A 25,465-nucleotide genomic window follows, 5' to 3' on the forward strand; every position below is an offset into this window, starting at 1 on the left:
AATTCAAACCAATAGGAAAAAGAAATCACTAACAACTAGGAACAGATCAGGCCTAGGGAATTTGAACAGATACATTTCAATGAAAGCCATGACTGAAAAGATGTCTGTTCTTAGCAATCCCACACACATTCCCCCTTTTAGAGTCAATCATTCAAAACAAATTTTGCATATTTTTCATGTGTTTTAGTGCCTGCCATAGACAGAAATAGATAATGGATGAAACAACCATCTGATGAATATTGTCCATAGATTATCACAAGCAACTGACTTGAAAAAAAATTATGTCTGTACATGAAGACTTTTTTATTGTAGAATGTAGTCTGTATAATAAGAAGAATCACATGTTAAATTATGAGATTTGAAGATGAGAAGACACAACAGGAACAGAGTGATAAGTTCATAGACCTTGAATTACTTGCCCTGTATAAGCATAGAAGTAACACAGATTCTGAAGAAATTTGCCATGTCCTAACTCTTCTTCATTTGGAAGCACTGTAATTACTCATCTGTTTCACCCCCAAATAGTTCCACTAACTTTATTCTCAACCCAGCAGGTAATCCCCCAGGGTCTGAATGAGAAGGCGTGGAGAACGTCCCACAGATAAGAAGCAGTGGGCAGCCTAAAGGTAGTAGATGTTCTCCTTTTGAAGGTACTGACAGAGATATCTCCTAATCTATAGTCTTTGGAGCACTTGTGGTCTCCAGACCAGAGTTTGTGCTTGTCCTTTTAAATATCATGTGAAAAGTAGCTGCTTGTACCCTCAGCAGAGGCTGAGCAATTTTGGAGTTAGATCTCTATGGATGAAGTATCTGGCCATATAATGGAAACAAAATACTCTAGGGAAAAATGATGTTAAATTAGTTCATCCCCTACTGTTCCTTAAACTGGGACTTAACCTCCCCATTTGCTCTCCTGGGAGAATGTAAAGATTTGGTTTTCATAATGAAAAAGTCAATATTTGACAAGAGCTACCTGGTACCTGACTCTGCTTGCTTTCCCTCTTACTTAGCAAGCTATTTGCTCACAGAATCATAAAAATATTAAGCAATATGCATATGAAATTGCTAATGGCATGTACTTTGTTAAACAAATGAAGTAAGTATAAGATTAATTTAATCCTCTGGACAAAGCACCAATTTCTCTAGATCCTGCAAGAAAGCCCAAGAGAGATCCTTGTCCATTGTTCATTGTGGCAAACACTGAAGTTGAGTTTAAATTTTGATTCTTTTGATTTCTTTTAATTGGTCTTTATAAGTGGCTTGGCTCTTGCTAAGAAAACAGATAGAAAGTATTTATGGGTTTAATCATGTAATGTCAAAATGTATGCACAACCCTTTGAAAGAAGGGTGACTTGAAGTTTGGCAGATATCAGGTATGTTCATTTAGTTGATGAATGCCCATGTATATTTTTTTAAATTAAGACAACTTTAAAAATATTTTTTAAAATAATGAAAATAATAAAAGTTATAAGTGGTATGAGTTCAGTACAAGTCTGGCAAGTTGACAGCTAAATTCTTTGAATGTTTTATCTAATGAAAATGTGCATCCAACTACTGTACAAAGAGTCTGACTAATTACCTAAAAACGATAAAGGGTATTTAATTTTTGTGTGGCACATACAATCTTAATGAGTATCATTTTAGTGTATATAGAAAAATACATTCTTTATTATCATTCAGATTCACTCAGAAGCTACTCAAAGACATGCTCAAGACAATATTAACAAATTAATAACTTCGTAGTGCTTAGCACAGTGTTTCTATCCCTGAGGATAAACAACAGCTAAGATAATAATGGTATGAGAAAAACTAAAAAAAAAAAAAAAAAATACGCCTAGTTACCTATCCACTGAGTACTATCCATTTTATTAATTCACTGAGGCAAAAAGTTTGGGGAAGATTAGACAGGTAAACTTGACCAACCTGGAATTTCTTTTAAGGAGTTTATGAAAAATGCTTTCTCAAAATGCTTGTTTCTTATGCATACAGAGAAGGTTTGGTTCACTAGATGATTCCTGGATGTAAATACCAGAGATGCAGTACAGAGGCTCTCTTCTGCCTCTCCAAGCTGCCTAAGACTCTCAGCATTCTGGACTCCCCACGTGCCATCACAGGAAGGGGCTTAGCCAAGAGAGGAAGGGAGATTGAAATAATCAGAAAAGTGTAAAGGCAGATGCGCAATGTCCCAGGAAAACAGTGAGTGGGCAAGGAGAAAGAAGTGACTCAGTCAGGTGTCCATAGCTGAAGTGATTCTAAAAACAAGGGCTTGCATATTGCTCTGTTCGGAAATGAGGAGATGGATACATTTTTCACACCAAAAAAAAAAAAAAACCCACACTCACCGTACAATAAAACAGCAAAAACATACAAATAAACGACAAAAGACTAAGATGGGCGATGAAGATGGGCATGAGGACTATACAGACCATCTGTGATGGGATGTCCCTGAGTGTCTATGGTGATGTAGTCCAAGCTCTGGTCATTGACTGAAGAAACTCTCACCAAGCAGAAGACAGAGGGGTTTTGCACCTCTGGAAACAAAGTCTCAGAAATCACAGGAGGTGTCAGCTGTGGAGATAATACTGTGATTAAATCTATAATCACAAGTAGTCAGAAACAGGATTACCTGAGCAATCTGAATTCTGGCATTAACTAAATTTTAGATATTCAACTTTGCAGGTTTAGCGTTCTTTCACTCCTTTTAATGTCAGTTTGATCTCTTTGGCAAAATACTGAAGATACATGAAAATTTGTAGTTAGGATGCAGTTTTAGAGGATATAGTTCCCATGGATTTTGTAAATAAATCCTATTTTTCAGAACTTTTCAATACTTCAGAATTTTTTGTATAAACAAAAAATCTTTCCCATTCATTTCCTTGACAAACAAGCTTGTGATTTTACCAGGGCTTGGGGTTTTAATATTTGTTAGAACTGCATGCAATAGTACTATAAGAAACACCCTCATTTTTTCTCATTCTTGAGCCCACAGTATTGCTCTTTCAGCACTGCAGAAATGTACATAAATTCTCACTGACTCTAATGGAAGTAGAATCTGAGAGAGCTAAATTTTGCACAATTTTTTTTCAAGTCACAGTTACATCCTTGTTCAGTTGGTCCAGCTGCTTATTGTAAAGGAAAAATAATTTGCAAAAGTGAAGAAATGGAGAACAATTCATAGTTCTTGTCTTATTTTCCTATGATTTAAAAAGAGAGATATGTTTCATTTAAATTAAGCATACAAAACCTCTTAAAGAATAAACATATTCAAAGGAAGCAACAGCTAAACTGGATTGGGAAATCTGTCTAGATGCTGTTGCAAAAGTGTTGCAGTATATGAACAAATGGAAATACCTGAAGGATTAAAGAAGCTCTAAAAGCCAAATTCTTATCTTCTCATTAATATTTAATGTAGTATTTGAACTCCAGAGGTCCACTCTCAATTCAGATGCATTGGTATCTTGTTTTGTGATAGAGATTATTTTGTCTAATGGTGAAGTCATCATATGAAATTAGTGACACACAGGCAAGGCAAATTTTTTGTCAGTTTCTTCTTTTTAAAAGAAGAAATCTCTTGGAAATCATAAATAGGTTTGACACAATTAGAAGCTGTGCAGCTTTTTAAGTTTCCTCTTGATATCTGTCATTATTTAAAACATATTTACAGTTGTGTTTTTATAAAACAAGAACCGATATTTTGTATTACAGACTGCTGTGTTCTAGTGTGTTATTCTTCATAAAAAATGGTAATACTTAAAACAGTCTAACTCAGTGTTTGTTTCCACATCTATTCAAACAAGAAACTGCCTCTGCTGTGATGAGAATACAAGAGTGACTGTGTCAGTACCTGGAAGAGAGGGGAGGTGAGACAATGAAAATAGGGATAGTTTCTGGTGATGAGAGAATCAGCCACTGCCCAGGAGGAAGACTTAATACAATAGAATTGGTTGGGTGGGCAGTATGAACTAGGTTATACTAGTATGTAAAGCAACAAGGGCAGAATAGGAGAGAAAAACCCTTGCACTAACTCTGTTCTTGTTGCTAGCAATGAAGACACTGATAGTTAAGTGCTCTTGGACAGTTCCATTAACTTGCTGAAAAATTTGCAGAAAGTGTTACACAAAAAAGCAGTAACTCTTCAATGGCAGAAGCGAGCCTTTTCACTTGGTAAACAGACGCTGTACATAAAATAATATTCTAACTTCTTGTTCCACCATAAAATATCATTTTAGTCAACATAGCTGCACTCAATAAAACTTACTTGTTTTCTCTCAAAAAGTGTTGTAGCACATAAGCAAAAAACTCTTCTCAGTTATCATTCATTACAACATTCATCCTCTTTTAAGAATCTCCAAATTAATTAAAAAATCAACTTTCCTATGAAGTACAGTAATATTTCTTTATATTTGGCACGACTGCATCCTCATGAAATTAATTCTCATGCTTTTACCAGCTGTATATGTGAAAACCTGTTTGTATTTAAGCACATATACATGTGTCTTTGCAGGATGCACTAGCAGGAGAGAATAATGCTTAAGGCTTCAGCACATATCAGTACATTTATTGTTCTGTTTTCTTATATTTATAAGCTACAGTATGCATTTATTTCAAGGTATAAAATATTGATTCAGGCTGCATGACAAGAGAAGCTTTTTATAGGTCATTAGGACAGAAAAATACTGTCTTTTCCTCATGTCTCATAGCAATATATCTTGCATATAGTTCAGTTCTGGAAATCTATGTTTTGATATGTCTAAGAATACCAGTTATAATGTACTTTTGAAAATAGTTCTCATGATTACATGAGTATCACTATCCATTTTGTCACCTGTCACATCTAAAGATCCACAATATCATAGCAAAATATGCTACAACCCTGGATTGATGTACTTTGCTTTAGCCTGTTGACATACAATACTTTCTCCTAGCTACTGCAAACGTGTTAGTTATTTATAGACACTGAAATTTACAATGAGTCTGTGTTTGAGGCAAACCATGTAGAAAGAAAAAGAATGTATGCTTCTTTTATATAAATATGTATTTGTGGTGTCAACGTTAGGTGTAGATTCAAGGGGAAAATGAAAATTCAAATCAACTTGATACTATCCCAATCATTTTTAATCCCACTGCTAGCTACCTTCTTTGCTGTGAAAAGGTCTGGAGGCTTTCAGAATGATTCAGATGTTGTCTACCCAATAGAGGCGAAGATGGAAACTTGCTGTTGCAAATATAACACTAAAAACTTTGGGTTTATATTTGTTCACATTTCCAACTGATTTTCTAAGGACAGAGTGGACAATAGCATTTTTATGAAGATGAACAGAAGGATCTTCTGTTATTAGACACTGGGGGACAATATGCAAAACTAAATCAGCGTTATTCATAGTCATAACTAGTTGCGTTTATGTGCCACATTTATGAGATGTAGTAATCTGTCCCCGTTACATGCTAGATACTTTACCTAGGCTGGGTTAAGGAGGATCCCTGTTTTCATGCCTGGTGAAGTTCCTTATCTGAACTTTATGAACAGCCTAAGTTCCTCCTCTCACTGTGTCACTTTTCTGTATCACTTGTTCATTCTCATACAATAATAATGGGATTTTGTGTTAAGGTTTAAATAGGCTATAGCTGTAGTGGTTTAAATATTTGTCAGTCCTTACTATATTTATATATAATTTGCTAACAATAAATAGAATTGTTTAATTGTTTTAAAATACCACCACCAATGGGCTCTTTGCTGTTAGGCAAGAGTTGTGAGGCCGTCAGTCTGGATTTTTGAACAGTTAGGTGATTTAGCCTCAGGAAAGAGCTATTTTACATCAACCAGCTATTTAAAACATGGGCATTTCAATCCCAGCTTCTTCCTACTGCTAAATTAATGCATAGCCCAGAAGCAGAGCTCACCATGACAAGATAATATCACACCACTGTGGAGAAAAAAACAGCGAACTTGTACTTTGCAAAATAGGTGCAATTACAACTATCCCCATTTAAGATGATGAAAATCTAAATATTTTTTTTTTATTCCTCTGCAAAAAGTTCCTGCCTTCATTTAATAATATTATCCATTTCCTGTTTGCAATTGCAAAAATATTTTGGCTTTTTTGGCAGAAAAATTTAAAACTAAAAGGGGGTGGGGTGTTGTGAATTTTCATAGCTTTGACTACTAAAACAGCTCAAGCTAGGAATTCATGGGACTTTTTGAGTTCTCTTGCATGAGCTGTGACAGCAGAGGCATGGGTAACGAAACATTCATAAGGTCTTTTCAAATTCTGCAGAAAATATTGTGTGACTCATTTATTATTTTCCAGTGGTCTTTTGAACACTATAAGAAATCAATATCCCAAGATAGTGAAATTTAGATCTCAGGGGCGGGGGGAGGGGTGCGAAAAGAAAAATTTTAAAAAGGGATAATTCTTCCCAGTGCAAACTCCAGGTAAGAAGCGTTGTTGAATCTCAGCAGTAAAAATAATGAGATTTGTGAAGCACTGCTGAATGAGAATTTCCACATAAACTTCTAAAATATAGGATTATATGCCTTATTTACAAATTCATATACAGTTTCTTAAATTAAAAACCTGAAAGAACTGAGATATAAGCTGAGCAGTATGTATTTCACTCTTTCTGTAGTCTAGTTACTGCGTGCTTTGCTACATTTGCTGTGTTTTGGAAGCACACATATATTGATGAAGCAAAAGTACTAGAGATAATAACTGCAGATTTCCTTTAACATGGCATTTTTACATGACACCCACTCACAGGATTACATTTTTTTACACACACAATAATATTTTACTGCTTGATGGAATGAGATTATTACCTAAAAGGTTTCAGCATGAATATATATCATAAACTCTAGTATTTTCGCATCCTTTATGGACAAGCCCAAGAAAAGTTTTGACGTTCTGTCACTGGGGGTGGTAAATAATTTAATTAGGCTGGAATTTTAAATATGGACCTTTATCTGGAAAAATTCTTGAACTTATGCTTAATTATAAGTGTAGGTTTATTGGCTCCCACAGAACTATTAATATGCCTCATTACTTTGCTGTTTTGGGTCTAAATGGCAAAACACACTAGAATCAAATTAAAGTCTATCTCACCATTTTTTGCACAGTCTTAAACAAGATATAATTTTTGGGCAGTCCCACCTCACAGTCTACCCCGGAAACATTATTATTCATGGATGTGTACAGACCTTTTCAATTTACAACCTCTCGCGCTGGCACAATTACTGAAGTGAACAAAAAATCCTTATGCAAGTGGCTGGGAATCCATTCTCTCAGCCCTATTTTCTCTGTATCTTCCATTTAAAGAGGAAAAGCCTTCATTTGTGTAGAATAAAAGTGTTGCTAGACATTTGTTTCCTCTCCTTACTTAACTCAGGCCCAGGAATAGAAACATTCCTTTATGAGGAGGCACTTACATGGATGGCTATATTGGACTAGACAACACGGCGTAAGAAAAACCCAACCACACATTTTTACCTCTCTGCAGTACTGTCCCTCCTTTGACTATCAATGTCTGAATCCTACTGTTGTCCAGGGCTGAGTATTCATCCCTCCTATATCAACTTAAATACAAATATATTTTCAGTGTTGCCTTGTACCTGTTATTTCCAGCCCCTTGTGTTTCAAGAGTGGAAAGCTCAGTCACTATAATATGGAAGATCTGGACGTATAGGTATTTTCAGAAGAATTCAGTTGTTACTTTAATGTCCTGCAATACCTTTTTTCCAAGATATTTTTTAGCATCCATGGAGTGCATCAAGTATAAAAGAAGACATTACAAAAAAAAAATAAAAAATAAAAAACAGAACAGAAAAAATTCAGCCAAGTTTCACCTTGATACCTAGATCTGTATCTATCTAAAGTTTGATAGTTCTAGGACAGATGTTTCTCTATAATCCAAAATCGATGTAAAATTCTTTTGAAGAAATATTTTTGTTGGTTCTTTCACACTGTTACTATCTTCCTTCTGACATGTCTCTGTAGCTTTTGTGAGCTAGCTCATGAACTAAATTAAACCTAGAAAGATATATGCATTTTAAAAAACTGTCCCACAGTGACAAGCAGACCGATCATTTTCATTCTAGTTCTTGTGAGGGGGGATAAAATTGCTATATAACGTTTTAGATTAAGAAAAATAAATACTCAGTATTAAATATTCAATATTAAAATTCCTCAAATTTAAAAATAAATCTACAGCCTTTTTATTCTAAAAATGCTTCTGCCAAGTACTGCTGATTTTCATTCAGGAAACATACTATTTATTAAGCTATAGGAGAAGATGCTTTGAAAAATTGCTGACCTGTACTGTAGCCTATAAGAGTTTTATGTTATTGAGCAAATATGTCAAATGTTTGTGGACAATTCTCCACTTTCCCATTTTGAGGAATTGTGATGCTGACATCTGTCAGTGCATTCCTGACAAAGTTTGATTTCAGAGACATATTTCTGTTTAAAAACTCTCAGGATCTCTTCCCTTTTGCCCATTGAGCCCATGATTTAAGATTATCTGCATAAATGACTTTAGATGGGGAAGATACAGTACCTCTAGACACAGGATAATCAGTTGTCATTCTACCCTAAAAACACAATTGGAAAGGGGGTTTTTTGCCTTTTCTTGTTAGTCTTTAATCAATTTCTCCCACTGAAGTCTTCCCTTAATTTTAATTAGTTCATTTCTGGAAATATTAGCATGGTATCAAGAAAATGATGAGAACAAAGGGTTGCACATACAATAATTGTCTAAGTGCCTAAGGGTGAATCTGGGAGATGAAAACATACTTTGCTGTTGTGTCTTCTTCCTGCAGATCAGCATAGGCCACACAGTGCTGACCTGACTTCAAGGCTTACCCCTTATCCGGCTTTCAAAGAGAACAGAGGCTCTGTGGGTGAAATGATTGTGATTTACTGGGATACAATAATGACACAACCAGAAACAAATCTCATAGTTTACCACACACGGCACAAAAAACACAGCAGAGTCTTCATGGTTTCTTTTTTTTTAAAGAATTTTTGCATACAAGTCTTATTCAATATACATCCTTAATTAAGAGAGTAAATGTAGTAGGACTCATAAGGTGGGATACATTTAATGGCTATTACTATTCAAGTAATTGTAAGAGGAGGGATATTTTTGCCAAAAATGTATTCGCCCCATGACTGGCTAAGTTGAAATTTATTCTTTCGAGGTAGCTAATCATCACTCTTCTGCTACTATTAAATCCTGGCAGTATTCAAAATATTCTTAACAGCCATCTTATTTCTGTGGCTTCAAGTACTAAGCCTTCCTGATGCAGATTTCAGTTCCAGCATCTGATCTGCAAACTGATGTATCTCAGCACCTTATAAAATCTAACATGACATCTCTAATCATCTTCTAGGCAACAAGAAGAAATACTGATGGTTACAGTGATTGTGGCATCTGATATTAGCAGCCCTCTGGAAAGAAGGTAGCCTATAAATCATCTTTCAAAGGAACAAAATCAACAATGTGTTCCACAAAGAAATAATCAAACCCATGTATTTTTTAATTAAACATACTGATAGTGTCACAGTTATGGAAACATAATGAGTTATTTTGTCAATATATTCAAGTTAGGAAACCGATTAAAGAAAATTTCATTTCAAGAGAAATGGCCATAACTCCATGTGAGTCAGTAGTAATGAGAACCTATTAAATAATGCTCCATAAAAGTAGTTCATCACTTCATAGCCTTACCAAACAATTACCATACCAAAACAATTAGTAACCAGCAGTAAGTGCAGACATTTTAATAGAAAGACTGTGACTTAAACCTATGCAGAGAATTAAACATTAGTAATAAGTTTTCAGGATGCAATGCATGGAAAGAGCATTTCCAACACATGGAAAGAGACTGTCAGTTTGCTATGAGGATGTTTCAGGCTCTGTTTTGTGGAAAATGCTGAACCAAGCTGAGAGAGATGAAAAGCAATGTGTCTCTGAGGGATTTTCATTACCCTACCACAATTTTACACATATGAGGTACAATATCTTAGTTGATTATCCGGCCTTCCGTAGTTAAGTTGGAGACTGAGTTACTCATATGAAAATATTTATCCCCATAGAAATTATGAATTTAAGACAGTTACGTAGGATGAGCTCCCTAAATATACTAGGCCACTGACTCCAGTAGGGTAAAGCCAAGAAACACAGGAACACCTTTTCTTGATTTACATTCCAAAGATGCTTTCTTTTTCCTACTGTGTCAGAAACATGAGTGACTGTAGCCATGCATCTCAAAACATTCATCCACCAGCAAGTGGCTTATGATTGCTGCATGTCTGCTTGTGAGGGGGTAAAATATTAAGCAAATGTGCTCTTTAAAAAACATATACAAAATTTTTCGTGGTTACAAAGACTGTTTTGAAAATCTTTTACAGGAAGCCTTTTTCTTCAGCAGCGACTATAAGTCTTTAGCATTCACTGCAGCATTAAATGGTGTTGTTTGCGTGTGGAAGGTGAAGTGAGACCAGAAGTGAGATAAAAGTTTGGTTTTATAATATGAAGGCAAGAATGTGATTTTCAAAGAAATCTTATTTACATTTCTCATGATTAAATATTTACCTTCATAATTGTAGTCAGATGTTTGCTATAGAAAGAAGTACATATAAAAAGGTGATTTGCTAAGCCTGCCTCAAAAAAGCTGATGCTCTGGATTTAAGCAATAAATGCATTAAAATCTCTACAGATCCTACAATATATTCAGAGCCTGAAGTTACTCAGCAAATTTATTTGATGAGTTAAGTGAGAGTATACCTTCTAATTTGTTTTCATCCTTAATTACCAATTTATTCTTTTGATTCATACAAGGTAAATTTCCTACCATTGATTCCCTCTTGACCTTGTGCTTGTAACTGAATCCTGAGTTCTGGCTTGTGGCCCAGGAATATGTAGAAAATTGTTTATATTAACAGCAAGCTGCCTTGAGCTGCAGTGCTTTGATTTAATGTTATAACTGTACTAAAAGTAGCATCGCTTTCCCATGTACTCTCTATTCTGTTCAAATCCCTTGTCATTATAACAGATGTTTGGATTATTGTTCTGTAAACTATGTCAGAATTTCAGCCTCTAGTATCTGTTTATTATTCTCGGAGGGTGATATTACAAATGTTCTCATGCACAATTGATACAGCCTGTCTTTTTCCCGTAAAAGTGCTAAGCAGAAAGTTTTCACTAATCAGAGTAAATACTAGTTTTAGAAGCAAAAATTTTTGTTTCAAATCTCTTTTGAGAAAATGTTTGCAGCTGGAAATGGTGAGTATCACTCCTTTTCAAAGTATGTACCAGAGGAGTGTGAGACGGTATTTGGACTACATATTTTAATAAAATTATTTTTAAAAATTGAAGGTTTTAGGTACTTGTACAAAGAAATAAAATTAACATACAGCCATTTAATTATTTTATTCTGAAGCCATAGTAGCTTTTCTCTATTTTTACATTAGTAATCTAATGGACTGAGATTAGTTCAGTTTGTAAGAGGATGGTCTAATAAACAACTTGGTTGCGGATTCAGTCCCTCTATGGGCTTTTTATTGATGTTGGACTTGCTGTTCCTTGTGGGCCTCTTCCAACTCAGAATATTCTGTGATTCTGTAATTACATGCTAAGTTATAAGTGCATGTTTGCTGAAAGAACATATTTAACCTTCTTGCTATATAATATGAAATAATATATAAGCTGATTATTAGAATCACAGACAGTAGAAGACTGAGATTTTTTGTAAAGATTTCAAGACATAGAGGGAAGCAGCTTCTAAGGAATCTTCCTCTTCGAGGGAAGATAATTTTTTGTAAAAATCCTCATTAGCTCCAAAATAATACCTATTACATAAAAAAGAGGGTTTAGTAATGTTTTTGAGCCTTAAGCATTACTTTCCATCTGAATTTTAAATTCTTGTGGTAGATGTCTCATACTCCTGGAATGTGTTTCCTGAGGCAACTTGATCTAGTCTGAGGTTGCCTAAATAACAATCACAGCAATCCATTACACTTTGTGTTCTCTCTCTATAAATACACACATATGTACACAGGATGAACTTGTGCACACATTACACCAAGACATTAATTTATGGTCTTACAAACAGGAAAATCATATTTTTCTGTTTTTGATAACAATCCAGTCTATTATAGACCTTTCTAGTTCTGTAAATGGAAGCTAAAGACCTCCAGAGAACTTCTGCAATTATACAGATGGGGGTTGTGTATGAAAATAATTTATTCCACTTGATGTACTTCCTTTACCTTTTTTCTCTTCTTCCTTTTTTTCTTTCTTTTTAACCTATTCTGTTTATCATTAGGCTGTATTGTCATTGTCTGCTATGGGGTTTTTTTAGGGGAAGTGTCTATCTGTGAATAATTACCCCCTTTAATATACTATAGGAATCTCTTATTGGGATGAAAAATGCCTCAGACCTAAAGAACACTCTTCATACCTTAATGGAGTCAAAAACAGTGCAATTTTACGGTGCTCAGACAATTATCAACAAAAATGACCCCAGAGAAAAAAAGGTGATGCTATTGCTGTTAATTACTTTTGCCTTAACAAGGGAATCCAGCTACACAGACAGTAGACTTCAAAGATTTTGCTGGAATCCCTACACATATTATTTTTGCATTTAGGATGAAAAAAAACAAGGTCAGCTTTGGAAATGATTAATGCCTTTTTGCTGAAAGCTGTACCAAACGTCCTTGAGTTTAATCAAAACTATTTGTTTTTAGTCAGCTTTGCTGTTGTCTCTTTTACTCTTGTCCACTGATAGCTTGACATTAATGACATCATAAATCATGTGAAGTGGCGGCTGGGGTTTGGTAGCATTTCAAGTGTTTGTTGAGATGTCCTAGACTATTTGAGGAGCTGGTGTGAGGAAGGATATTGGGTTGATCTAAATCTTCAGTCTGATGCATTTTTCTGTTACTAAAATCAAGTAAGACATGAATTTAAAATGTGGGCATTTTCCAAATGGGCAATCTCCACTAAAATGGTCAGATTGTAGAAAATTAGTCTGTGATTATTTCCCCCACCATGTCAGTGGGGTAGAATCTTGTGAAATAGATACATATATTGCACAAGGAAAATATCTCAGGTTTGTGAATTCCTTACTCATTCCTTTTACATGAAGGCAGAGGTCTAAGCCTGTGTTCTGCCCATCCCTGTGTGATACAGTCAGTCAGATGCTGAGGGGTAAGCAGTTTGTATAAACCTGTCATTTAGAGGTGCTGCTGTTTTGTTGTGTGTTTTTTATTTTGGTTTATGGATTTTTTTGCTATAGATAGCAAAACACAAAACATGATCACTTTGAAAATATTTTCATTGAAAAATGTTTAGCTCTTATCGGTTATGTGTTTCAGAGATTTGAGTTGATCATTGTATGTTTTATGGCTTGTTATCAGTATGCCTATATACTTAGGACATGCTTTACATTATATTTTACTGTACTGTGAGGACAATGGAGAACTCGTCCTTTGAATGTTATTTATTCAGCTGGATTTTCTTACAGTACAACATGTAATTTGTAGACTGTTACAGAAAGTATTTGTTCTGTTATTATCCCTAACCCTCACAGAGTTTATTCATCACAAAAATTTCATTTCTGTGTTAATGGGCCTCCAGAAAGTTGGAAGGTTTCTTTTGTTCAATCATTTAGAAGGATTTATGTTTGGAAATAATATCTAGTGCGTGCTACATAGAGAAGAGAAACCATGGTAGAGCATTTGGGTTTCAATTCATAGATTTATCATTTAACAGATCTGCTAAAGAATGTTTGCATTCCATGAATTCAAACATAAGTATAAGCTTGATCACTTACTTCAACTTTTTTTTTTAGTCACCTGGGTGAATGGCAAGTGTTGTTGGTAGCATGCCTGAGATATCAATGTTTCATTTCCGAGGCCCATATGTGTGAAAAGATGGATAAACTTTCTCCCTCTCCTGGTAACAGAAAAATCAAACTACAGAAAATAGACATAACGTGTAGTTTTGGAGAAAGAAATCACTGCATCTCCGAACATGTGACTTTCTTGGTGTCCAAGATGCACCACAGGCACTTGGGCTTCTCACTCACTCCAGGAAAGATAAGGGATCACTCTTTACACAATCATATGTCCATACGGTTTTAACTGACCTGAAAAATGAAATTAAAAAATAAAGAAAAATTACATGGAAAAAGCTTTCATTTAATTTCATTTAAGCTCACATTATATGAACCAGTGTGCAAATTCACCGGTGAGTCTCAATCCAGTGAGCATCTTACTATCACCCACCAATGTTTCTCTCCTGTGTACAGATTTGTCTGGGAACCAGGTGAGGGATGTTAAGCACTTCTGACTCTATGTCAGCCTGAGCCTTACTGCAGATCCTGTGCATACAGTGAATGATGGTAATTATAGTGAAATATCTAGGGTATTATTTATTTCTCACTAGCAGACAGCACCTGACAGTCTTTATATATCAAGTTGTTATTAAAATCCTGTGTCTGGATGTTAAGCTGACTTATTTTACAACTAATCTTCTTTTGCAACTAATCATATACTATGTATAAAGTTTGGTAAGTAAATTCATCTAATTTGACAGGAGAGATATTAAAATGAAATAATTTATGTCATCAAATAAACCATAGTAACTTGTTTTTGTGATTGCCAAATGCAGTTCCATTACTACATTGGTGTAAACATCTTCTGAGTCATTTCAATCTTGTATTAAGACTGGATTTGCATGATAGCACATAATTTTATTAGTTATAGAATGCATTTTCTGAGGATTTTAAGTATAAATCTCCTCTGAATTATCATGCCACATTGAAAATAGGGACATACAGAAATCTTTGCTGATGACTCCCATTCGGAGAGCATGTCATCCGTGCTTTTGCACTGCACCATGATGCTGATATACAGCAGAGCTCAAGCTGAGTTAGAAGAGAAAGAGGCCTGCTCTAGTTTCCTCCTCTGAACTGTGCTTGTGTTCCAATTTTTGTTGTGAGAAAACTTTGATTTTCTGAAGAATGCCTGTTGGTAGAGGAAAACTCATGATATAGCCAAGTGAAAACAACATGAGCAGCATTTAATGAACACAAAAAATGCATCCTTCTCCTTTGCTTTCGGGATTGGGTTTTATTCAATGCATGAACACGTGGCAAGACATAGAATGTGGCAGGGATGTCTACACTTAAAAATATATTACCAAGAGATAAGTATGCAAAATTTAGTGCTCAGATCTCAAAATAATAATGGCAATCAATGGTCTCCAAAATTACTTGGCGTACTTCAGCATTTGCAGGGGAGAAAATCTGAAGCTTGTTTTCCCATTCTCCCATTCTTCTTTCCAAGTCTTATGATCTTGATTTTAAAAGCTTGTACATGGCATTACTTGTTTTTCCTCTCCACTTTCTGCTAGCAAACAATCAAAAATCAGTGCCACCCTGCAAGCCACCGATTCAATGGGAATGATTGTCTACAAGGAGTTTTCAGAAACATGCAAGTTATGTCCAGAGAAGGACTGCAAGCTGCTCATCCAATCTGTTTGTAATACCACTGGTCTGTGTTCTTTCTTAATTTCACAGTTTATCACTTTTTAACTTCCTTACCCCTGCCCTTTACACAATGGGTTCACTGGCAGGAAACTGAAAATTTACACAAGATGTGAAAAAAGGCCAGAAATTGCCCAAGCGGGTAAGTTGCAATTTGCTTAGGATGTTTAGAATGTTTACATCTTGATAAAAAAGGCTCCTCATTACTTAATTGCTTCTTTTTTTTTTTTTTACTGATACTTTTTATTCCTGCAAAACTGAATATAATAGATAGAGAAAAGGACAAGATATCTCCTTAACTAATATCTTCAACCAGTAAGAGGTGCCACAACTCAATTGCTGTTTTGTTAATGTTTTGTTTGAAGAAATAGTTAAAGTTAAATAAAATACTTATCAAATAATGGATCACATTAAATTATATGTATTTAGAAATATAAATGGCCGATATAACCTTATTTGATGTGAGAGCACTGACTAGTGTAAAGAAATCACAGGAGGTTTATATGTATACACTCTACAGAAGTATTTTACTACAAAAGCAAGGACCCCTGCTGGCATATGTAATTTAATGTGCAGCATGCCTCTCCTAATTCAATCAGGTCTCTACATCCCTTCTTTCATATTCTGCTTGTATTTCATGTGCTAAAGCCATCAAGATTTTCAGGATGAAATGAATGCTTGTATTAATCCAGTAATTTCCATTTAAAACACAGCATCGATTTGATTAATAAGGTTTGATGCTGAATAATTATACAGGAAATATGTAGGATACAGAAAAACCACAGATGTGACCATCAGCTAAAGCCTTGTGGGAGAAGGAGGTCAAAGGGAAGCAATGGCCATGACTGAGGTGATAAATTTTTGGCTTTTCTCTTATGCAATTAACAAGCAATGCTGCTATTAATTTGCCACCCTCAGAGTCATCACTGGTCAGATGTGTCAGGGTCAAGGGGCATAGGGGCAGAGCAGGGGTCAGCATTTCAGCAGCCCTGAAAAGAAATTAGAAAATGAAAGAAATCCAAATTAAATGGTAGAACACACTTTTAGCAGTGTAGCAGGGGGTGGAGCATCCCTTTAATGTTAAGACTCCAGGTTTAGAATAAAAAAAATGTTCTCTGCACATTTAATTCAAAGCAATCAATCTGAGGCACAGCACTTGAGCATCCAATAAAAGAAAATCAATGTGGTCTCTGCAAGGGAAGACAAACAATGCCAGCTTTTACTAAAGGGATTATAGGTTAACATTTATTCATTGTATTGTAATCTGATGTCAAGTGGTATAAAATCAAGCCAACAATCCATTACCACTGGTTATAGGCTAGGTGCTGATGTCATGCAAATAGACTTTTCATAGAATTTATTAAATCATTTCTGTGTTCTAGCGATAGAACAATTTTATACAGTTGAAGCTGAACTTCAATAAATTCTATTTCATTCTTGTAGTGAGGAGCATCAAAAGACAAATATTTGTCATTTCAAAGCATAGTTTAAATTTTTGCATGGTTTCCATGCTTTTCCTGTTATTAATTAATCAAATGGAATGTAGTTTGTTTTTGGTTAGTTACAGGCAAAAAACCCCTTAATTTGATAACTGACACCAGTTTGTTCTCCAACTCTCAAGTTTTGTCCTACTTACCTCCCATGAATGTTATTAATTATCAAGTATAATAAATTGACCAAAAAAAAAATTTTTAAGTCTATTTTTGAAAGATGTCTATGCTGTTTAGAGATAATCACCGTAATTTGTAATAAATCACTTTACAAGGAAGAGGGATTCCATGTAAATGTCAGCTCTCAAAAGAAATCTTTGACAATGAAAGACCAAATCCTGTTTCTAAGCAAAATCAATTAGAATTTGCCAGTGATGTCGATCAGGGTGAAAGGGGGCTCATATATCTGCCTTTAATAAGCCACAGTAAAAGAAGTAAAGCCTTCTAAATGATGTATCATAAAAAAGGATTTGTATCCATCAAAAGCATTCTCTAGGTGTTAATTCACAAGAATATAGGGGGGTTTGGGCATGTGGCTCAAAACCTAAATTTTTCCTATTGGTGGCTGGCTGTAGTAAAAACCACTTAATCATATCAGTTGGGATGAGGGTAAGTGGTTGCTCTTTTCAAGTCTCAGCAAGAGTCAGTACTCTTGAGTTTAACGTAAAACTAAATAGCTATAGGAGTTGTCGAAGTTGATGTTACTTTTGAAACAGTCTGGTTTGCTGTTAGGATTGGGTCACTTTTGTGTGTGTGGAAAAACATTACCACATGTTTGAAAATAGTGCTGATATTTTGCAGATTGTATTGCAATGCGGCTCTCTGCTACTTCAAAACACTTCAGAATTTAGGCAGAGACAGGAAGGGAAATTGGACATGACACTATTTTAATTATAAAAGCTAAGTTTGATTTTGCCACCCTTGACAAAACAGAATATTTTAGCCAGGAAGATATCTTTCTTTTTTCCACCTTCTTCTTTTATACTTAACCTTGTGGTTCTAAAAGGAAATTAAAGGTCTAAAGTTCTCAATGTCAAAGTGTCAACCCTCTAGCAGGCCAATGAGGGCAGTGCAAATTTTGATTATTTGAGCAATGGAAAATAAGAGTAAAAAGTTATAGTATGGATTGGCAAAGATAGGAAATTAATACAGCATTGCTCCTTCCTTTACTTTGCTAATTATTGCATCATTTTACAAGTGGGTGCACAAACTTCTACCTCAGGTTCCCCTCTCTAAGACAGGAAAACTTTCTCTGCTGCAAAATTTTTCAGCTTTCTGCTGGGCAAAACCAGATGACTACTACAGGAAGAAACCCCTTTGTAGGGACTGATACTAAAAGGCTGCCTCAGTCTCAAAATTCAACTGTGTGTTGGGAGGACCAAAATTTTCATCTAGAAATTTTGTCCAGTCAAGTTTAGGCTAAAATAAGTGGGAAAAGCCCATTATGATTTCCTCCTATTGCTCTGCCATAAAGATGAAGAAAGCCACAGCCTTGAATCCCCTCCAATGTCCATGAATTTTTGGACCTGGTACATTTTCTCAAGCTTCCCAGCTGTCTTCTATGTTGTCTGCATTTTTCACAGGCAATGCTTTGCTTTTTCTGCCCCTGGCTGCCTAGCTTGAGGGCCATTTCTGTGACATCCAAATAGCTCATGCCCATTCACACTCATTTTCACAGTGACACCAGCTTTGCCATGGAAGCTACTCCAAAATTAAAAGTCTAGCCATTAGAATTCAAATTTAAATTGTAAGAGTAAAGTATGTAGCTTCCACACCCACCACCAAAATGAGGTTCTAGGGCTTCTACCCTCTCTGAACAGAGAATCATAATGGAGGAGATCCAAAGTGCATGAAGAAAAGTGTGAAAACAAGACAATGTCCAGACACAAGAGGCTGAAATTAGAAAAAAATACCCTCCTGCTAGAAAATATTCTGGTTTTCAATTTCTGCATGCTTTATGCTAAGGTTTTAAGAAAAGAGGGGTACTAGTTTGGCCTGAAGAAGGACATCACAGACCCTATGTCATTGAAAAGCCTCCTGCATTTTTGAGCTGAGGCCTGTAAAAGGTCTATAGAAGGTTTCTTTATAATTCTAGTTGACAGTGGGGTTTAGATAGATACAAGCAGTTAAAGGTGACAGAATACCATGGGCTGAGCAGCGCTTATTATGCCTGCTGTTGTGAGGCTTCAATTCATTATTGCAACAATCCAAAACAATGCAGCAGCTGCACAGGACATGGTTGTAGTATTGATTTGACTTCTCAAAAGTCTTCTCTTAAGATGCAGAGTGCAGACAAACATGCACAAACATCACTCAATTACTTTGATTCTGTTATGCTCTTCCTATATCTCCAACTAAGGGAACCTCAAGATGCAGCAAAATGACTCTAGTTGAAGGCAAACAGCACTCCAAGCCTGACTCTAAAGGGTTCTTCCAGAGACCACATTTCACATTCAAATTGCCATTAGAGCTCTGCGCTCCCTTGGGGTTAAAAGTCACCATGGCATTGTGTCCATTCTGCATACTAAACAGAGTTAAACAAAAATAAAAGGCAGATCAGCTCTCTGTCCAAGCAGAATTGCATGTTCTTTAATTTATTTTTTTTAATACAAGCTTTTTGCCATGGTGATAAATGCAATATCAAACTGGGCTAGTTGGTGTCCCCTTGATGTAGAGTGGAAATGTGCAGGAAATGCTGCACTTTTCTCACTGTAAATAAACTATTAAATTTAGCACTGAAAAAAGCAGCCTCTTCCTGCACCTAATGTCAACAAATGCTTTTTGGAAGTGCCAACTTGGAAATGAAAGGTTTTATTTCTTCCTTTAGGGTAATCTAAGCGTAACAATTCCATGAGCAACTTGAATGTTCAGCTGGTTGTCAGCTACCCAACTTTGATCATGACACACAGCATCTCTGCAGTCCTTCCGTGTGAGCTAACGTAGACTCTTGACCAGATTAGAGTCTTTGATCCTTGTGCACACATTACAGAGAATTCCTTTTAAAGCTTAGTAGCAGTTATGCTATAAAGCTCAATGCAGAATTTGTGTCATGTGGGAGTCTTTCCATAAAGCAATATTTTAGACCCAAAACCTTAATCAATACTGTGGGGCACACACGCTTTCAAATGCAGATTCCAAATTTCACATTTTAGAGCAATCTGCCAGCAGTGGGTGTAGAAAATATGATGTCTCTGGAGAAAAGAAGGTGTTTGCAAGATTCTTATCCCCTTCAAAACAGAGCCCCGCAGTCTTCCTAAACTCCCAAAGCTCTCATGTGCAGACCTGGTATGGCAAAAATGAACTTCATACGATGAACATATATGAGAGCTCTGCCTGGCCCTAGAAGTGGAGAACATCCATCAGCCTTTAAAGGAACAGACTATTTTATCTGTCTCAAAAGCAACATCTGAGTAAAGGAACCTTCAATTTGCATTGAATTCCTTGAAGCTGCCCACTTGAAAATCATCTTTCCATATACAAAACCATATTCCTGAGGCTGCAAATGGACGGTGAAAAAACTTTCTTAAAAACTGTTTGAGGAAGACCTAAAATGTTTTTCTGAAATAAAATGAACATACTGTTAACTGTGAAGGCCTATTGACATATCAGAGAAAATCTTTGTTCCCACAAAGGTCAGTGGAGATATCTGAAAACTCTTATGATGAGAAATTTAACCTACCTGACAGAGGTTTTAATCAAAATGTTGAGACAAACCAGATATGTTTAATCATAAATTAGACAAGTTTATAAACTGCTCAGAAAATATTTCCTAGCGCTAAAGCAAATTTCCTACATAGACAGTGTAGGAAATAGGAAATATATCTGTCAGCAGCAGGTAATTTATGGTGATTTCTCTTTAAAATTAATACCATTTTAAAGGAAGGCAGCAATTTTCATTTATTAGAAGAATGTTTTTCTATCTGTGGGACCCCAAATTATTTCCCCATTCTTTGGTTATGTAGAGTATTGGAAGACAAACCCAATTTTTAAGGCATCTGTAATAAAATTAAATGCAATAAATACACAAAGCCCTCATACCAGCCCAAGAGCAACAGCAATTTGTAGCTTGTGTAGCTTCATATGGCTACTAAACACCTCATTAAACATGAGTTTTAAAAGAAAAGGAAAATAGCTGCCTTAAATGCCACCATGGCAGGTGGTTAACAGAATTGATTGGCCAAGGAACTCAATGGACAGCTGTCCCTATAAAGGAAATATCCTGCATGTACTCACAGCTGGAAGTTGGGTTAATTCAATTATGAATGCTATCTACTCTAACTCCCTCATAAACTTGTATTACAAGCTCGTCTTTGATATAAGGCTGCTTCAACTTGCCTTGAAGCCAAAAGCAAAAAGAATATCCATTCCAATATTTCCTCTACCACTTGAAATGTTTGGGTCTCGAGGAAGGTATCCAGTTAGAAAATAACTCAATAACAGAAACATGCTTTTTTTGGCATTCCCCCACAAAAAAAAAAAAAAAAAAAAAACAAACCAAAAAAAAAAAAAAAAACCAAAAAAACCCAAAAAACAAAACAAAACAAAAAAAAACAAAACAAAACCAAAAAAAACCAAAAAAAACCCAAACAAAAACACCATAAATAGTTTCATTATATGTTCGCTGCAGACAACCTGTTTCACAAAGCAAACCCCAATTAACATTATATTTTGCAACCTGTTGAGAAAAATGAGTGTTTTCCATATGTCACCATATTTACAATTCCATGCTAAAACACCACCGAAGTGACAGCCCCTGAAAAAACTGCTTCAGATCAGCCAGAGCAAAGCGTCTTCCCTGGATGCACATATGCGGACAACTTTTGTCCTTTCTCTGTTTACCTTTTAGTCCACTCTCTCCAAGTCCTGCACAATTACAGGAGAAGAGGCTCATCATTCTGGGAGGTGTTTGCTCCTTTTTTCTTTATTATATATCTCAGTGTTATCTTTCTTCAGTTGCTCTTTAAGCCATTGCCATGATATTTATTTTCAACTTCATTTACTTATTCCAAAAGATCTTGGTAGGTTTTCTGGCAAGTAAGAGCTATTAATAATAGGTTGCTGTCATATTAAAAAGTCAGAAAGCTGACTGAAATGGAATGGAAAACTTCTTGTTGACTTTCTTATGTCTATCTGTTTGTTTTAGAAGCTTCAGGTCCTCAGCTATAGTAGTGGTTGTTGTGGGGGGGTTGTGGTTTATTTGATTTTGGTTTTTTTTTCAGGAAAATTAATTTGCACAAGAATCTCACAGCTTTAAAAGTAGGAAGATTTTTGATTACCATTTATCTGCCTGAAAATAAATCTTACAATAAGAGAACCAGAATATTCTTAAAAAAAAAAAAAAATCACGAACAGCATAGTCAGTTTTGAAAAACCTATTGTCAAGCCAAGCAGCCCTGAGAGGATCATTCCACTCTATCAGACTGATAGAGAGTGGTGTGAACCAAGACACAGGAAGCTATCCACTTTTCAGTAGCCATGTTCTTTAATCTAATGTAAACCTTTGAGTTATTAGCCAAATATGACAGAGTGCCCTGTAGCTCCAGAAAAGGTCAGGAAATTTTTGGCCAAACACTGGACAAAATGGCACATTTTCCTCACCAGCTTTGTGGAGGCAAAGGCTTTTATTCTTCTAATTCACAGTGTGCACTGCAGGATACATCCATTTTCATAGATACATGCATTATAAATTAAAACTAAAACAGCCTTGAAACACCTGAAATATTTGCCTGAAGTCAGTAAACAATGGAATAAAATTAAGAAAATGCAACTGGGTGTTAGAGATTATATTTTGGCCCCAAAAAAGGTTGCAGCAACTGCAAATCTTCATTCCTTAGAGTACTGTCTCATGAGATAAAAGAGAGATATGTAAAAACACCAACACTCCTCAATGTGGCAGGTGCCACCCCAAAAATGTTCTAGCAGCAGCATCCACCTGATGTGCAGTTCTGCAACAAACGCAACTCTTACTACCAACTTCCTGCTTCCCTCCCAGCTCTCTTAGGCATAATTCCTGTGTGAACTTGAGGGGTCACATGTGATCTGTGGAATCAGCCCCTGGGTTGTAATGAGTAAAAAGCAGAATTACAACATGAGAACAGAATAATCTAGAGATGATGGAAATGCACATTTTATTTTAAATAGTAAAATTATTATTAATAATAAGATTAAAATTAATAAAAGAATAAAATTAAATACTTCTTCTTTTTTCATCCTTAGTGGTAAAACTGATGATGTAAATTTCTTTCATGTTTTATATGTATCCACCCAACAGTAATGAATACCACTATATCTGCATAAAAAACATATTAAAAATTACTACAGTTGTCATCCCAATGATCTTGGAACGCTTGATACTCAGCAATTTTTTAAAAGGAAATGAAAGAGTATACTAAAGGTGGATGAATCTTGACATAGAAGCACAATCACACTCTGCTTTGTAATGGGGTAGTATTTTTGGTTTGTTAGATTGTAAGGAGTATAAAACTTCCTTCTTTATCTTGTATAATATGAGACCAGCCAGACTGAATTTAACACAGTAATATCGTAATATAAAGGCAACATGTGCCAGGTTTCCAGAATCTATCATTACAACAACAAGATATATGTTATTGCAGAAGTACTAGTCCACCCTAAATATATCATTATAACCAATACAGGAAGCATTAAATAGAAGAAAAAAAATACAGATAATGAAGAGAGCTGTCACTTTTTAACCACATCAGATATCTAGACACAAAAAGGTCAAGTTAAAGCACACTCCACAGTAGTATTAAAATTAGGGCTTTGTAAGCAGTGATAGATATGATCCTGTAGATGAAACAATGTTTACCCCACCCTTGAAAAGGTAGCATTGACACCACTTATACCTGGAACACATTATGTCTGTTCCTGCCGCATGACATTTTAGGACTAGAGGGTTGATTTTGGTAACCTTAAATCCATAAGAAATACTAGTTTTATCATACCTTTTACAAACATTAGACTCCATCTATCAGAGCTTTGAAAGCTTATTTATAACAGTCCCACCTACAGCCACTAACCCCCACTTCTTACCTAGGACATAATTAAACTACTCCAGATCCTCATTAACCTGTTCCTTTGATCTCTGCACTGATGATATGCAAAGCCATCTTATAAGACCTCGTCTCTTGCTATTGGTTGGGATTTTTGATAACTGTATGCAGAGTTCTGAGGAAGCAAAATCTATTGAAGATTTTCTCAAGCTATGGAGAAATCCAGCTCAAAAGACCAATTTTTAAAAATCCACATATCAAGTGAAATGCCTTCATTAGGGTCCAAGGCCTAAAAGGAAATACCAGTCCAGGGAAATGCTGAAGGTCTGTGAGTGACCTTTCTTTGGTTTTAATCACTGAAACTCCCGACAGCTTAATAAGTTGAAGGTGCTAGATCACAGTCTAACTTAATAAGGCCCCACAGCAGAGTCTTGGCCACCTTTGATTGCTCCCATAAGTCTTAGCACATCTGGTACTCTGTCCTTGGGTGAGAAATGTTTTCCATAACTTTCCCTGTGTTCACTGCATGTGAATTACTTTTATTATGCAAAAATGAAACGACACTGTATCATTTAGGCATAATGCCATTAAGTATAATATCATTTATGTGTAAGCTTTTGCAGTTTTACGTGACCATCCAAATAAGAGAGATGATTGCTTTCTCCAAAATAGAATTAAACAAGGTTTATCACAAGAATTTCCTTAGCTTTTTCCTTCACCACCATTTCTTTTGTTGAGAATTACATGGGTCAACCTAACCTTCAGCTGTGATACAAGATTAAAGGACTGAAGACTGCGATATATTGGGTAGGAATCATCAGCAATCTGCTTTTGTTCTTTTTCAAAAAATAACAGCACACAAGGGCAAGCATAGATTTGGCTCGGAAGCTTGGTTTTAAGGAAACAGTAAGCCAAAAACCCAACTTAACTGGAAAAGGTATTTAATTTTTGTATACATAGTTTAGCTATAATGTAAATTAATATAATATGTGAATTTTTACATAGGAATTGTGGCAAAAATGAAAAAATATTATCTTGCAATGACTGTGGTACATAAGCGTTTGACTCTATGACACACACATGTATCCAGACATGTGTAAGAGAATAATAATGTTTACAAAAATCAGAAACCCCTATGCCAAAATCTTGTTGTTCCTGATCTCATTTTACAAAACTTTCCCATATTTTGAATATATGTCTATTTTTTTGCTTTCTATTTTCTTTAGATTATTTTCTATTCACAGCTGTAGGACATCTAAGCAACTTCAGTCTGAGCTGAAAAAAACCCAATTTAAGTGGTGTCAGTAATCCCTTTTCTTCCCATCCTCCTTCTAGAATGAGCATTCTGAGTAGGTTTTGATTTTCATATACTTTGGATTGCTGTTATTCTTTAATATTCAATGTAACATTTATCG

Source organism: Ammospiza nelsoni, chromosome Z, assembly GCF_027579445.1.
Source record: "Ammospiza nelsoni isolate bAmmNel1 chromosome Z, bAmmNel1.pri, whole genome shotgun sequence".
In the NCBI taxonomy this organism is placed as follows: Eukaryota; Metazoa; Chordata; class Aves; order Passeriformes; family Passerellidae; genus Ammospiza; species Ammospiza nelsoni.